Genomic DNA, 11,334 nt, shown 5'->3' with positions numbered 1-11,334 from the left:
TTTGAATGCTGTGGATAAGTTCACTCACCTTGGTAGTATACTTTCTAGGAATATACACATTGGTAATGAGGTTGATGGATGCATTGCCACAGCTAGCACAGTGTTTGGGTGGCTCTGAAGAAAAGTTTGAGAGAGAAGAGGAATTAGACTGACTACCAAACTGAAGGTCTATAGAACTATTGTGCTGACCTCATTGTTGTATGCCTGTGAAACCTGGACCATATACCAGGGCCACACCAGGAAACTGAATGGCTTCCATTTGAATTGTCTTAGGAAGACCCTGAAGATCACCTGGCAGGATAAGATACCAGATACTGAGGTCCTTTCTCAAATTAAACTGCCAAGCATTCAAACTCTGCTGCAGAGAATTCAGCTATGATGGGATGGCCATGTTATTCAAATGCCAAATGCATGCTTGCCTAGAAGGCTATTTTATGAAGAACTCACACAGGGCAAGCATTCACATGGTGGTCAGAAGAAAAAGGACACTCTCAAGGTTTCTCTTAAGAACTTTGGAATTGACTGTGTGACATGGGAGACACTGGCACAGGATGCCCAGCATGGCATGCCCTCATCAGAGAAAAGGCTGTGCTTTATGAACAAAGCAGAATTGAAATAGCTCAAAAGAAATGTGAGATGCGCAAATTTAGAGAACCCAATCCAAATGTTCACATGGAGTATTTGTGCCCAACCTGTGGTAGAGCATCCTAAGCTCATATTGGTCTGATTAGCCACAGTCAGACGCATCGTAACTTGAATCTAACATGATGATGTCATTTTGGTTCTCTTTGAGAATGGAAGACAACAACCAATCAATCTGAAGCTGAATTTGAATTCAGGAAGGTTGGCCGTCTATCTGCTGTGCCACTGTGCTGTCCAATGAATCAATGAAGTTATTATTAAGGACCTCCTATGTCCCAGGTAATGTTGAATTAATCAACAAGTAATTATTAAGTACCTCATGTGTTCCAAGTACTGTTGCTAGGAAGAAGAAGATTGGATCGGAGTATAGAAGGCTCTCATCAGGAGCCTTTCGTTCTGCTAAATCGTAAAATGTTTGAAACTGAAAGGATTGTAGAAAGCATGTAATCCAACCCCTGTATATGGATAAGGAATGCCACACTTCCACTGAACAACCACTTTTTGAGCATAACCAGACATTCAACCAAGTCTTGAATCCATCTTGATGTAGTGTTGGCTAATCTCCATCTTCTAGTTAGGTGACACAGTAAATAGAATGCTGGGCCTAGGGTTAGAAAGCTATTGTTGTGGAGTCATCTTTAGTTGTGTCAGACTCTTCATGATACATCTGGGATTTTTTTGGTAAAGATACTAAAGTGGTTTGCCATTTCCTTCTCCAGTGGATCCATTTTGTGAGGCAATCAAAGTTTAAGTGACTAGCCTAGGATCACACAGCTAGGTGACGTCTGAGGCTGACTTTGAACTCAGGTCTTTCTGATTCCTAGCCCAGTGCTCTAGCATGAAGCCACTCATTACCTCCAAGTTTTGTTGTTGTTTGGTCATGTCCACTTCTTTATGACCCCATTTGGAGTTTTCTTGGCAAATATATTGGAGTGGTTTGCCATTTCTTTCTCCAGCTCATTTTACAGATGAGGAAACTGAGGCAGTGTTAAGTGATTTGCCCAGCGTCACACAGCTGGTAAGTGTCTGAGGTCAGATATGAACTCATGAAGATGAGTCTTCCTGACTCCAGGCCTGGCTCTCCATCCGCTGTACCACCTAACTGCCCAGGTGGCGCAGGAAATAGAATGCTGGGCCTGGAGTCAGAAAGAACTTAGTTTAAATGCAGCCTCACACAGTTGGATAAGTCACTTTACCTCTGTTTGCTTCAGATTCCTCATCTGTAAAATGGGGAAAATAGCACCTATCTCACAAGATGTTTGTCACATAATAGCTACTATGTTAATACTGTTATTATTCTCCATAAGAATATGAGATACTTTAAATATTTTGTTAAAATCTGGGAATCCTAGATGTATGATATTCTATACTAACTTACACCAGGTTAGTAACCCTGTCAAAAAAAGGAAATAAAGTTGGTGTGGAATGACCTCTTCTTGATATAGCCATGCTGGCTCTTCTCAATCACTGTTTCCTTTTCTAGATATTTATTGACCATCTCTTAAGTGACTCATCAAAATTTTTCCCAAAAGTAGAAGTCAAGCTCACTGGTCTATAGTCTGTAGACTGTCTTTCTTTTCTTTATTGAAAACTGAGACAATTGACCTATTCTGATCTTGCAGTATCGCTCCAGTTTTCCACATCTTTGAAATTGTACTGATGATGGTTCAGTAAAGAAATCCACTAGCTCTTTCAGCACCTGGGAATGAAGTTCATACAGGTCAGGTGGCTTGAATTCATCAAGGGCACCTAGGTGCTGTCTTATCAGCTTTTTACTTGAATCATTTTTGTTCTAGCTCTTCCATTGCAGATGCCATTTTCATTGGCAGAGAAAACAGTAGCAAAGTGACTTGAATAGCTGTGCCTTCTCCCTCTTGTTAGTTATTATTGCCTCATCTAACCCAGCAAAAGGTTCTCTTTTTTCTGTGGTCTTTTCTTTTTTTCCCTAAATACAGTTTTACAAAAATGCTATCTTATTGTCCTTAACTTCCCTTGCCAGTTTCAGCTCAATCTATTCTTTATCTTTCATGGCACTCATTTAACATTCATTACCATTCTCACAGGGCCATATTATACTCTTATATTCACCTTTGGTTACCTACCTTTGTTTCAGTCTTTCCTTTTAAAAATATTTTATTTTTTCCAATTAAGTGTAAAATTTTTTAAAAATTTGTTTTAAAAAATTTTGGGTTCCAAATTCTCTTCCTTCCTTCTCCCCATTTTCCCTCATTGAGAAGTCAAGCAATTTGATATGGGTTATACACATGCAGTCAAGCAAAACATATTTCTATATTAGTCATGTTATGAAAGAAAACACTGACCAAAAACCCAAGAAGAAATTTTAAAAAGTAAAAAATAAAGTATGCTTTAATTTACATTCAGACTCAATTCTTTCTCTGGAGGTGGATAAAAGTTTTTATCACAAGTCCTTTGGAATTGTCTTAGATCATCGTATTATTGACGACAGCTAAGTCATTCACAGTTGATCATCATACAATATTTCTGTTATTGTATACAATGTTCTCCTGGTTCTGCTCACTTCATTTTACATCAGTTTATTTAAATCTTTCCAGTTTTTTTTCCCTGAAAGAATCTGGCTTATCATTTCTTATATCACAATAGTATTCCATCACAATCAATAACACAACTTGCTCAATCATTCCCCAATTGATGGGCATCTCAATGTTCAATTTTTTTTTACCACCACTAAAAGAGCTGCCATAAATATTTTTGTAAAAATTGGTCCTTTTCCCTTTTCTTTAATTTCTTTGGGATACAGACCTAGTAGTGGTATTGTTGGGTCAAAGGATATGCATAATTGTGCAGCCTTTTGGCATTGATCCAATTTGCTTTCCAGAATGGTTGAATCAGTTCACGACTCCAACAATGCATGAGTGTCCCAATTTTCCCACATCCCAACACTTGTCATTTTCCTTTTCTGTCATATTAGCCAATCTGATGGGTGTGAGATGGTACCTAAGAGTTGTTTTAATCTGCATTTCTTTAATCAATAGTGATTTAGAACATTTTTTTAAAAAATATGACTATAGGTAGCTTCGATTTCTTCTTCTGAAAACTGCCTGTTCATATCCTTGGACCATTTATCAATTGGGGAATAACTTGTATTCTTACATTTGACTCAGTTCTCTATGTATTTGAGAAATGAGGCCTTTATCAGAGAAACCTGTGGCAAAATCAACCCCACCCCTTCCCCCCTGCACAGTTTTTTGCTTACCTTCTAATCTTGGCAGCACTGGTTTTGTTTGCAAAACCTTTAAAATTTAATATAATAAAAATTGTTCATTTTTTATCCCATAATTCTCTCTATCTCTTTTTTTGGTCATACATAAATTTTCCCTTATCCAAAGATCTAACAGGTAAACTGTTCCATGCACTCCTAATTTGCTTATGGTATTAACCTTAATGTCTGAATCATGTACCCATTTTTACCTTATCTTGGTATGTGGTGTGAGATATTGGTCTATACCTAGTTTCTGCCAAACTGCTTTCCAATTTTTCAAGCAGTTTTTGTCAAATAGTGAGTTCTTCTTTCCAGAGCTTGGATCTTTGGGTTTATCAAACACTAGATTACTATGGTCATTTATTATTGTGTATTGTGTATCTAAACTATTCTACTGATCCACTACCCTATTTCTTAGCCAGAACCAATCTTCTGTTGGCCTTTCTGTTGCAAACTACTTTTCCTTCTATTATTTTTTCTCAAGAGCTGCAGGTTCCTTTTTATCTTTTGCTTCATTTATTATAGTTATTCTTGTCCTCCTTGTGGTCAAGCCTTTTTGTTTGTTTGTTTGTTTTTTTGCCTATGAGTCTTTGCTTGTACTTGACATGGAGTTAATCTCTTTTGGTATTACATTTTGGACTTTTTTTTAAGTCATCATATTTCTTCAACATGTTAGTGTTTTCTCATGTTTATTCATTTCTAGCTATAGTTTCTGGATTGAGACTCTGTAGTAGGACTAGATTCTGCTTCCTCCTCTCCTGACTACTTAGTCCTTAGGTAGACTGGGCTGACTTTGCTTGGTCCCCCATTGCTTCTGTAGCCTGGATCAGGAAGCTGCTATTGCAGTTTGGATCAGGAAGTTAGGACTTTACCCCACTATCTTATGGATTCCCTGGCTTTTGAGTCAGTCTCTTCATGACCCAGTGAAGATTTTGTCCTTGAGTCTTTTTGATCTCTGCTTAACATAGGAGTTGGCTCTACCTTCTGCTATGGCCCTGAAAGGCCCCAAACAGATGTCATAGATTATAGCGGTGAAGAACCCCATCTCAGCCCACCTGAAAGGCTTCTGGTACTAAAGCTATCTGGATATTATGCTGGCTCTGTCTTTTGTGGAGCAACCATAGAAGCACTGGATTCAGATTTTTTGGAACCTTCACCAGTATTAGGGCTTGTTGGGAGGTGCATTGGTGCTTTCTCCTATTGTATCTCTGGCCTGGGCTGCCCAGGCACTGTGGCTCTAAGCATGGTTTCAGGCCTGTTGGTGGCTGCCCTCCCCTACATTCCCACTCCCTGTGGTTAGTGTTGTATAATATCATACACTGATTAACATGGGGCCTGCTCTTACACGCCCATGAAGGTGTTCATTATCTTATACACATCCTAAGACACAGAGACTGTATGTGTGTGTGTGCATGTGTGCGTGCGTGTGTGTGTGTGTGTGTGTGTGTGTGTGAACTTGTGCAATGGAACTCTTTACAAAATTCAGGAGCCTATGAAGCAAGCAAAAGTGTTACTTTGGAGGTTTGTGTATTTTATGTACTACAAAATATAACAAACCAGGACATGTGTACATATAAATGGTTGGTTGGTTGGTGTCCTTTGTTCTCGAAAAGTGCCAAAATGACATTTTTGCCAAGCAATGCCCAAAAGGGGTCATAAAGAGTTAGACATGACTGAAAAAATGACTAAACAACAAACTGAATGTCCCATAGCTGTTCAACATGTCCAAAAAACTAGTTATCTTTCTAAATTCATCTCTCTTTCTAACTTCCCTACTTCTGCTGTTGGTACCACTATCTGTTAGTCACCCAAATCTGCAAACTCACTCATCCGAACTTTCCTCTCCCCCAAACTCAACATCTAATCAATTACCAAGCCTTATTAATTTGATCTCCAAAATGTATTTTTTATCTTCCTCCCCACTCTACTCACAAGGCTCCCACCCTAATTCAGACCTTATCGCCTCTTCTCTGGCCTATTATAATTATCTCCTAATTGGCCTTCTAGTCTCCCAGTTTGTCTCCTCCCCTATCCATCCTTATAGGGTCATAGTTTGAAGAGTTGGAAGTAACCATGAGGCTACTTTCTCTAATTATCTCATTTTACAAGGAGGAAACTGAAACCCGGGGAGGTTAAATGATTTGCCCTACAAGCCATCTCTCATCTTGTGATGAGGATTCAAGATTCTAGGTCTTCTGAAAACTGACAAGACACAAAATCACTATCTACCATGAAGTTGGACTTGGTGGGATGACCTCTGCCTCTTTCATGGACATCTCTCCAACTATTGACAGTCTGACTTGAATCATTCCTTAATGATTAGTATTCTCTTACCCCCTTAGGTTCTCCCTATCTAAGTGATCTGAAACCTTGGCTGCTGATATACAAAACCCTCGTCCCCCATCCCCAAGTGCCTAGTGACAGAGAAGGGATATGAACCCTGGTCTTCTGACATGTATTTCCTGTGATGCAATGTGAGCTCTTTAAAGGCAGAGACTATTTCATTGTCTTCATATTACCCATGCCTAGAATAGAGTATGATATCTAATGGTCACTTAATACTTTTTGATTTATTTACTCACCTAAGATAAAATCTGATTTATCTAAGTGTTAAGTCTGACACTGGAGGTAAAAAAATACACCTTAGAAGTACTAAACTTGAGGAAGGTATAGTTAGACGAGAGTTATTATGAAAAAAGATCTGGGTGTCTCAATGGCCCACAAGCTTAGTAGTAATCAAGAGCATGATAAATCAGCTAAGAAAGCTAAAATGGCCTCAGATAGTATTAAGAGAATTTTACTACTGAGAAAAAGGGAAGACAACAAGAGAGTGAATAGCACTGTGCCCTGGTCAGACAAATCTGGAGTATTATATTGTTTGAAGTGATAAATTTTAGAAAAGGAGCTGAAAAGCTGGATATCTTCCAGGGGAGAATCACCAGGATGGTGAAGGACCTTTAGGTCATTTTGTATAAAATTGATTGAAGGAACTGGGAGGGCTGTACACCTGATCCTGTTCCAGCTATGGGTTGGACTAGATGAGCTCTGAGGTTGCATCTAATTCTGAGATTCTGTGGTTCTGTGATTGAGATGGACCCTACTGAGCTTTATTGAGGTTGTAGGGTTGGCAATCAATTTGGCTTGCCAAGACAGCCACAGGTTTATTTAGGTATATACTTTGAAAACAATTCAGTGACTTTTTTTTTGAGTATTTGGGGTTCTGCCCCATCTCTCTAAAGGTAAGATACATTTTATCACGAACTCCTTTTTAATAATTCAAATGCTATTATTTAAATCTATAATCTATGCTTAATATGTATTGTGGGGTCTTTTGGGAGAGGGAGTGTTGTAATTATTTGCATATTGTAGATCTACTAATTTATCTTATTTTAAATTTTTTGCTTATTTGACTTGCCTTAGGAGGCTAACTCTTAAGAAAAAGAATTTGTTAGGTTTGTTTTTACCAGATAATTTTGTGTGATAACTTGTCTATGTCATGAATTGTTTAAGATTTTATTGCGCAGGCCTTCTAACCTGACTGCAAAATGGAGTTAGCTAAAACTTTTTTATTTATAACTGAATCCTGAATTACTCTTTTCAGGCCACTTCAACCCACTTTGATATGTTTTGTCCTTTGTACAGATAGGAAAAAAAAAGTCTATCAATATTCTTCTGAGAGTATAGACATATGATATATGTCTTTTAAAAGTAATTTGTTGGGGGTGGATCCAAGATGGCAGAGTGAAAGCAGTGACTTGCGCTCTCCCCCCAACCACTCCAAGTAAATACCTGTAAAAATGGCTCTAAACAAATTCTAGAGCAGCAGAACCCACAAAAAGACAAAGTGAAACAAATTTCCAGCCTAAGACAGCCTGCATGGTTGATTGGAAAGGTCTATTGTGCCAGGCTGCTAGAGGAATGCAGTTCCGTTCAGGTGCACAAGCAAAGATCAGGCCTCAGCAAACCTGGACCAGGCCTCAGAGGACTGAATTACAGGCAGCTGTGGTGGTTTCTAGACTTCTCAACCCATGAACGCCAAAGACAACGTAGATGTCAGGAGGAAAAGTCTGTGACTGCGGTGAGAGAGAAGCTTGGTCCCAGCCCCAATCCTGGCTCAGCCCCAGGGTGGCAGCTGCTTCCAGAGCTTCCAGCCCACAGACTGAGGGGGAATTTAGTGGCTGATCAGAGAGGTATTGCAGGGATCTCTTTGCTGCTGCTGAGGCAGGATTCTCTTGCTTTGCCTGTGCTTGGATCTGGGTGGTGAGGGGGAGCCCTGGCTTGGTGCAGCTTGTGGTGGCAGTGAAGAGTGAATCCTCCTCAACAAGTCAACAGATTGCTAAAGGAGATCCAAAAAAATACTGAAGAAAGTAACACCTTAAAAAATAGCCTAACCCAAATGGCAAAAGAGGTCCAGAAAGCTAATGAGGAGAAGAATGTCCTGAAAAGCAAAGCTGGCCAAATGAAAAAGGAAGTCCAAAAGCTTTACTGAAGAAAATACTTCCTTAAAAATTAGAATGGAGCAATTGGAAGCTAGTGACTTTATGAGAAATCAAGACACTGTAAAACAAATCCAAAAGAATGAAAAAATAGAAGAGTGTGTGAAATACCTCATGGAAAAACAACTGACCTGGAAAATAGATCCAGGAGAGATAATTTAAAAATTATTGGACTATCTGAAAGCCACAATCAAAAAAAGAGACTAGACATCATCTTTCAAGAAATTATCAAGGAAAACTGCCCTGATATTTTAGAACCAGAGGGCAAAATAGAAATTGAAAGAATCCACTGATCATCTCCTGAAAGAGATCCCCAAAGGAAAACTCCTAGGAATATTGTAGCCAAATTTCAGAATTCCCAGGTCAAGGAGCAAATATCGCAAGCAGCCAGAAAGAAACAATTCAAGTATTGCAGAAACGCAATCAGGATAACACAAGATTTAGCCGCTTCTACAGTAAGGAACCGGAGAGCGTGGAATATAATATTCTGGAGGGCAAAGGAGACAGGATTACAACCAAGAATTACCTAACCAGCAAAACTGAGTATAATCCTTCAGGGTAAAAAAATGGTCATTCAGTGAAATAGGAGGCTTTCAAGCATTCTTGATGAAAAGACCAGAGCTGAATAGAAAATTTGATTTTCAAATACAAGACTCAAGTGAAACATGAAGAGGTAAACAAGAAAGAGAAATAATAAGAGACTTACTAAGGTTGAACTGTTTACATTCCTGCATGGAATTTGTATTCATGATATTTGTAACTCATGAGTCCTTTGTCAGTATTAGGATAGTGGGAGGGAAAAATTATATGTATGTATGTATGCATGTATGTATGTATGTATGTATATATATACACACACACACACATACACACACACACACACATATATATACATATATATATATGTAGATAGACAGATGGATGGCACAGGGTGAATTGAAGATGTAGGGATGATATCTGGAAAATGAAATTAAGGGGGGAGAGAGGATTATACTTGGAGAAGGAGAAAGGGAGAGGTAGAATGGGCTAAATTATCTCACATGAAACAGACAAAATAAAGGTTTTTACAGTGGAGGGGAAATGGGGGAAGGTGAGAGGAAATGAGTGAATCTTATTCTCACAGGATTTAGCTTAAGGAGGGAATAACATACACAACTGGGCATGGAAATCTATCTTACCCTACAGGAAAATAAGGGGAGAAGGGGACAAGAGAGCAGGGGGATGATAGAGAGGAGGGCAGATTGGGGGAGGGGATAATCAGAAGCAAACACTTCTGAGGAGTGACAAGGTCAAAGGAGAGAATATAATAAATGGGGGGTGGGATAGGATGAAGGTAAATATACTTAGTTTTTCACAACATGATTACTATGGAAGTGTTTTGCATGACTACACATCTATAAACTGTATTGAGATGCTTGCCTTTTCCATGAGGGTGGGTGGGGAGGGAGGGAGAAAATTTATAACCAAAAGTTTTAAAAACACATGTTAAAAAAATTGTTTTCACATGCAACTGGGAAATAAGAAATGCAGGAAACAGGGTATTGACATATATCTTGCCCTACAGGAAAATCGAAAGGGTAGGGGATAAGAGAAGGTGGGGGGAGATAGAAGGGAGGGCACATTAGAGGAAGGGGTATACAGAATGCATGCCATCTTGGGGTGGGGAGAGGGATGAGATGGGGAGAAAATTTGGAATGCAAAATCTTGAGGAAGTGAATGTTGAAAACTAAAAATAAATAAATTAAAAATAAAAAAATAAAAAAGCACAAAACCAAACAAACAAAAAGAATCTACTGATCACTTCCCCAAAGAGATTAAAAAATGAAAACTCCAATGAATGTTGCAGCCAAATTCCAGAATTATTAGGTTAAAGAGAAAATACTGCAAGCAGCCAGAAACAAACAAGTTAAACATCAAGGAGCCACAGTCAGGATTACACAGGATTTAGAAGCTTCTACATTGAAAGATCGGAGGACTAGAAATATGATATTCTGGGAGGCAAAGGAGTTTGGATTACAGCCAAGAGTCAACTACCCTGAAAAACTGAGCATAATCTTTCAGGGGAAAAAAATGGGTATTCAAGGAAATAGGAGACTTTTAAATTTTTCTGATGAAAAGACCAGAGCTAAACAAATAATTTGATCTTCCAATATAAGACTCAAGAGAAACATAAAAAAAAAACAGGAAAGAAAAAAAATGTTCAATAAAGTTAAACTTTTTACATCCCTAAAGTAATTTGTTGGAAAATTAAGTTTTTCTTAGACATTTCTCCATGTAGTATTCCCAGTGGTCTAGGGACAAATGTGATTTCTCTCTTCTTAGAACCCATTTACTGGCTTCTGTTTTTCCTTCAAGAGTCTTATCCAGAGCTACCATATCTCTAATAGCCATCTCTTATCTCCTGACTAGGATCCAGGATTCTAGGCCTCCTGAGAACTGACAAGACACAAAATCACTATCTACTATGAAGTTGGACTTTGTGGGATGACCTCTGCCTCCTCCATGGGCATCTTTCCAACTACTGGAAGTCTGACTTGAATCGTTCCTTAATGATTAGAATTCTATTACCCCCTTAGATTCTACCTATCTCAGTGATCTGGAACCTTGGCTGAACAAACCCTGGTCCTACATCCCCAACTGCCTTTTCCCTTCTCCCATCCACCGCAGCCCAACTCTCTGCAATGTTCAGCTCAAGATCTGCCTGATCTTTTCCCTGTGTCCTCTGAAATATCTTCTCTCAGACTTCTTGTGATCTTAAACCATTTCCTTTCTACTTTCACCTTCTTGCATTCCCTGATACCTGGCTCCCTCCTGATTTCTTCCCTGGCTACCCTTTCTAGTACTGGTTACTTTCTCCCCCCAACTTATTGATTAAAGTGGGGGAATAGGGATACTCCTTACTAGCCATCTGAGGTCCTTCGTACTTCACCAGCAATATTAAAGCCATCCTCTCAG

Source organism: Phascolarctos cinereus, unplaced genomic scaffold, assembly GCF_003287225.1.
Source record: "Phascolarctos cinereus isolate Bilbo 61053 unplaced genomic scaffold, phaCin_HiC Scaffold_5;HRSCAF=322, whole genome shotgun sequence".
NCBI lineage: Eukaryota > Metazoa > Chordata > Mammalia > Diprotodontia > Phascolarctidae > Phascolarctos > Phascolarctos cinereus.
Note: the sequence above shows the minus strand (reverse complement) of the source record.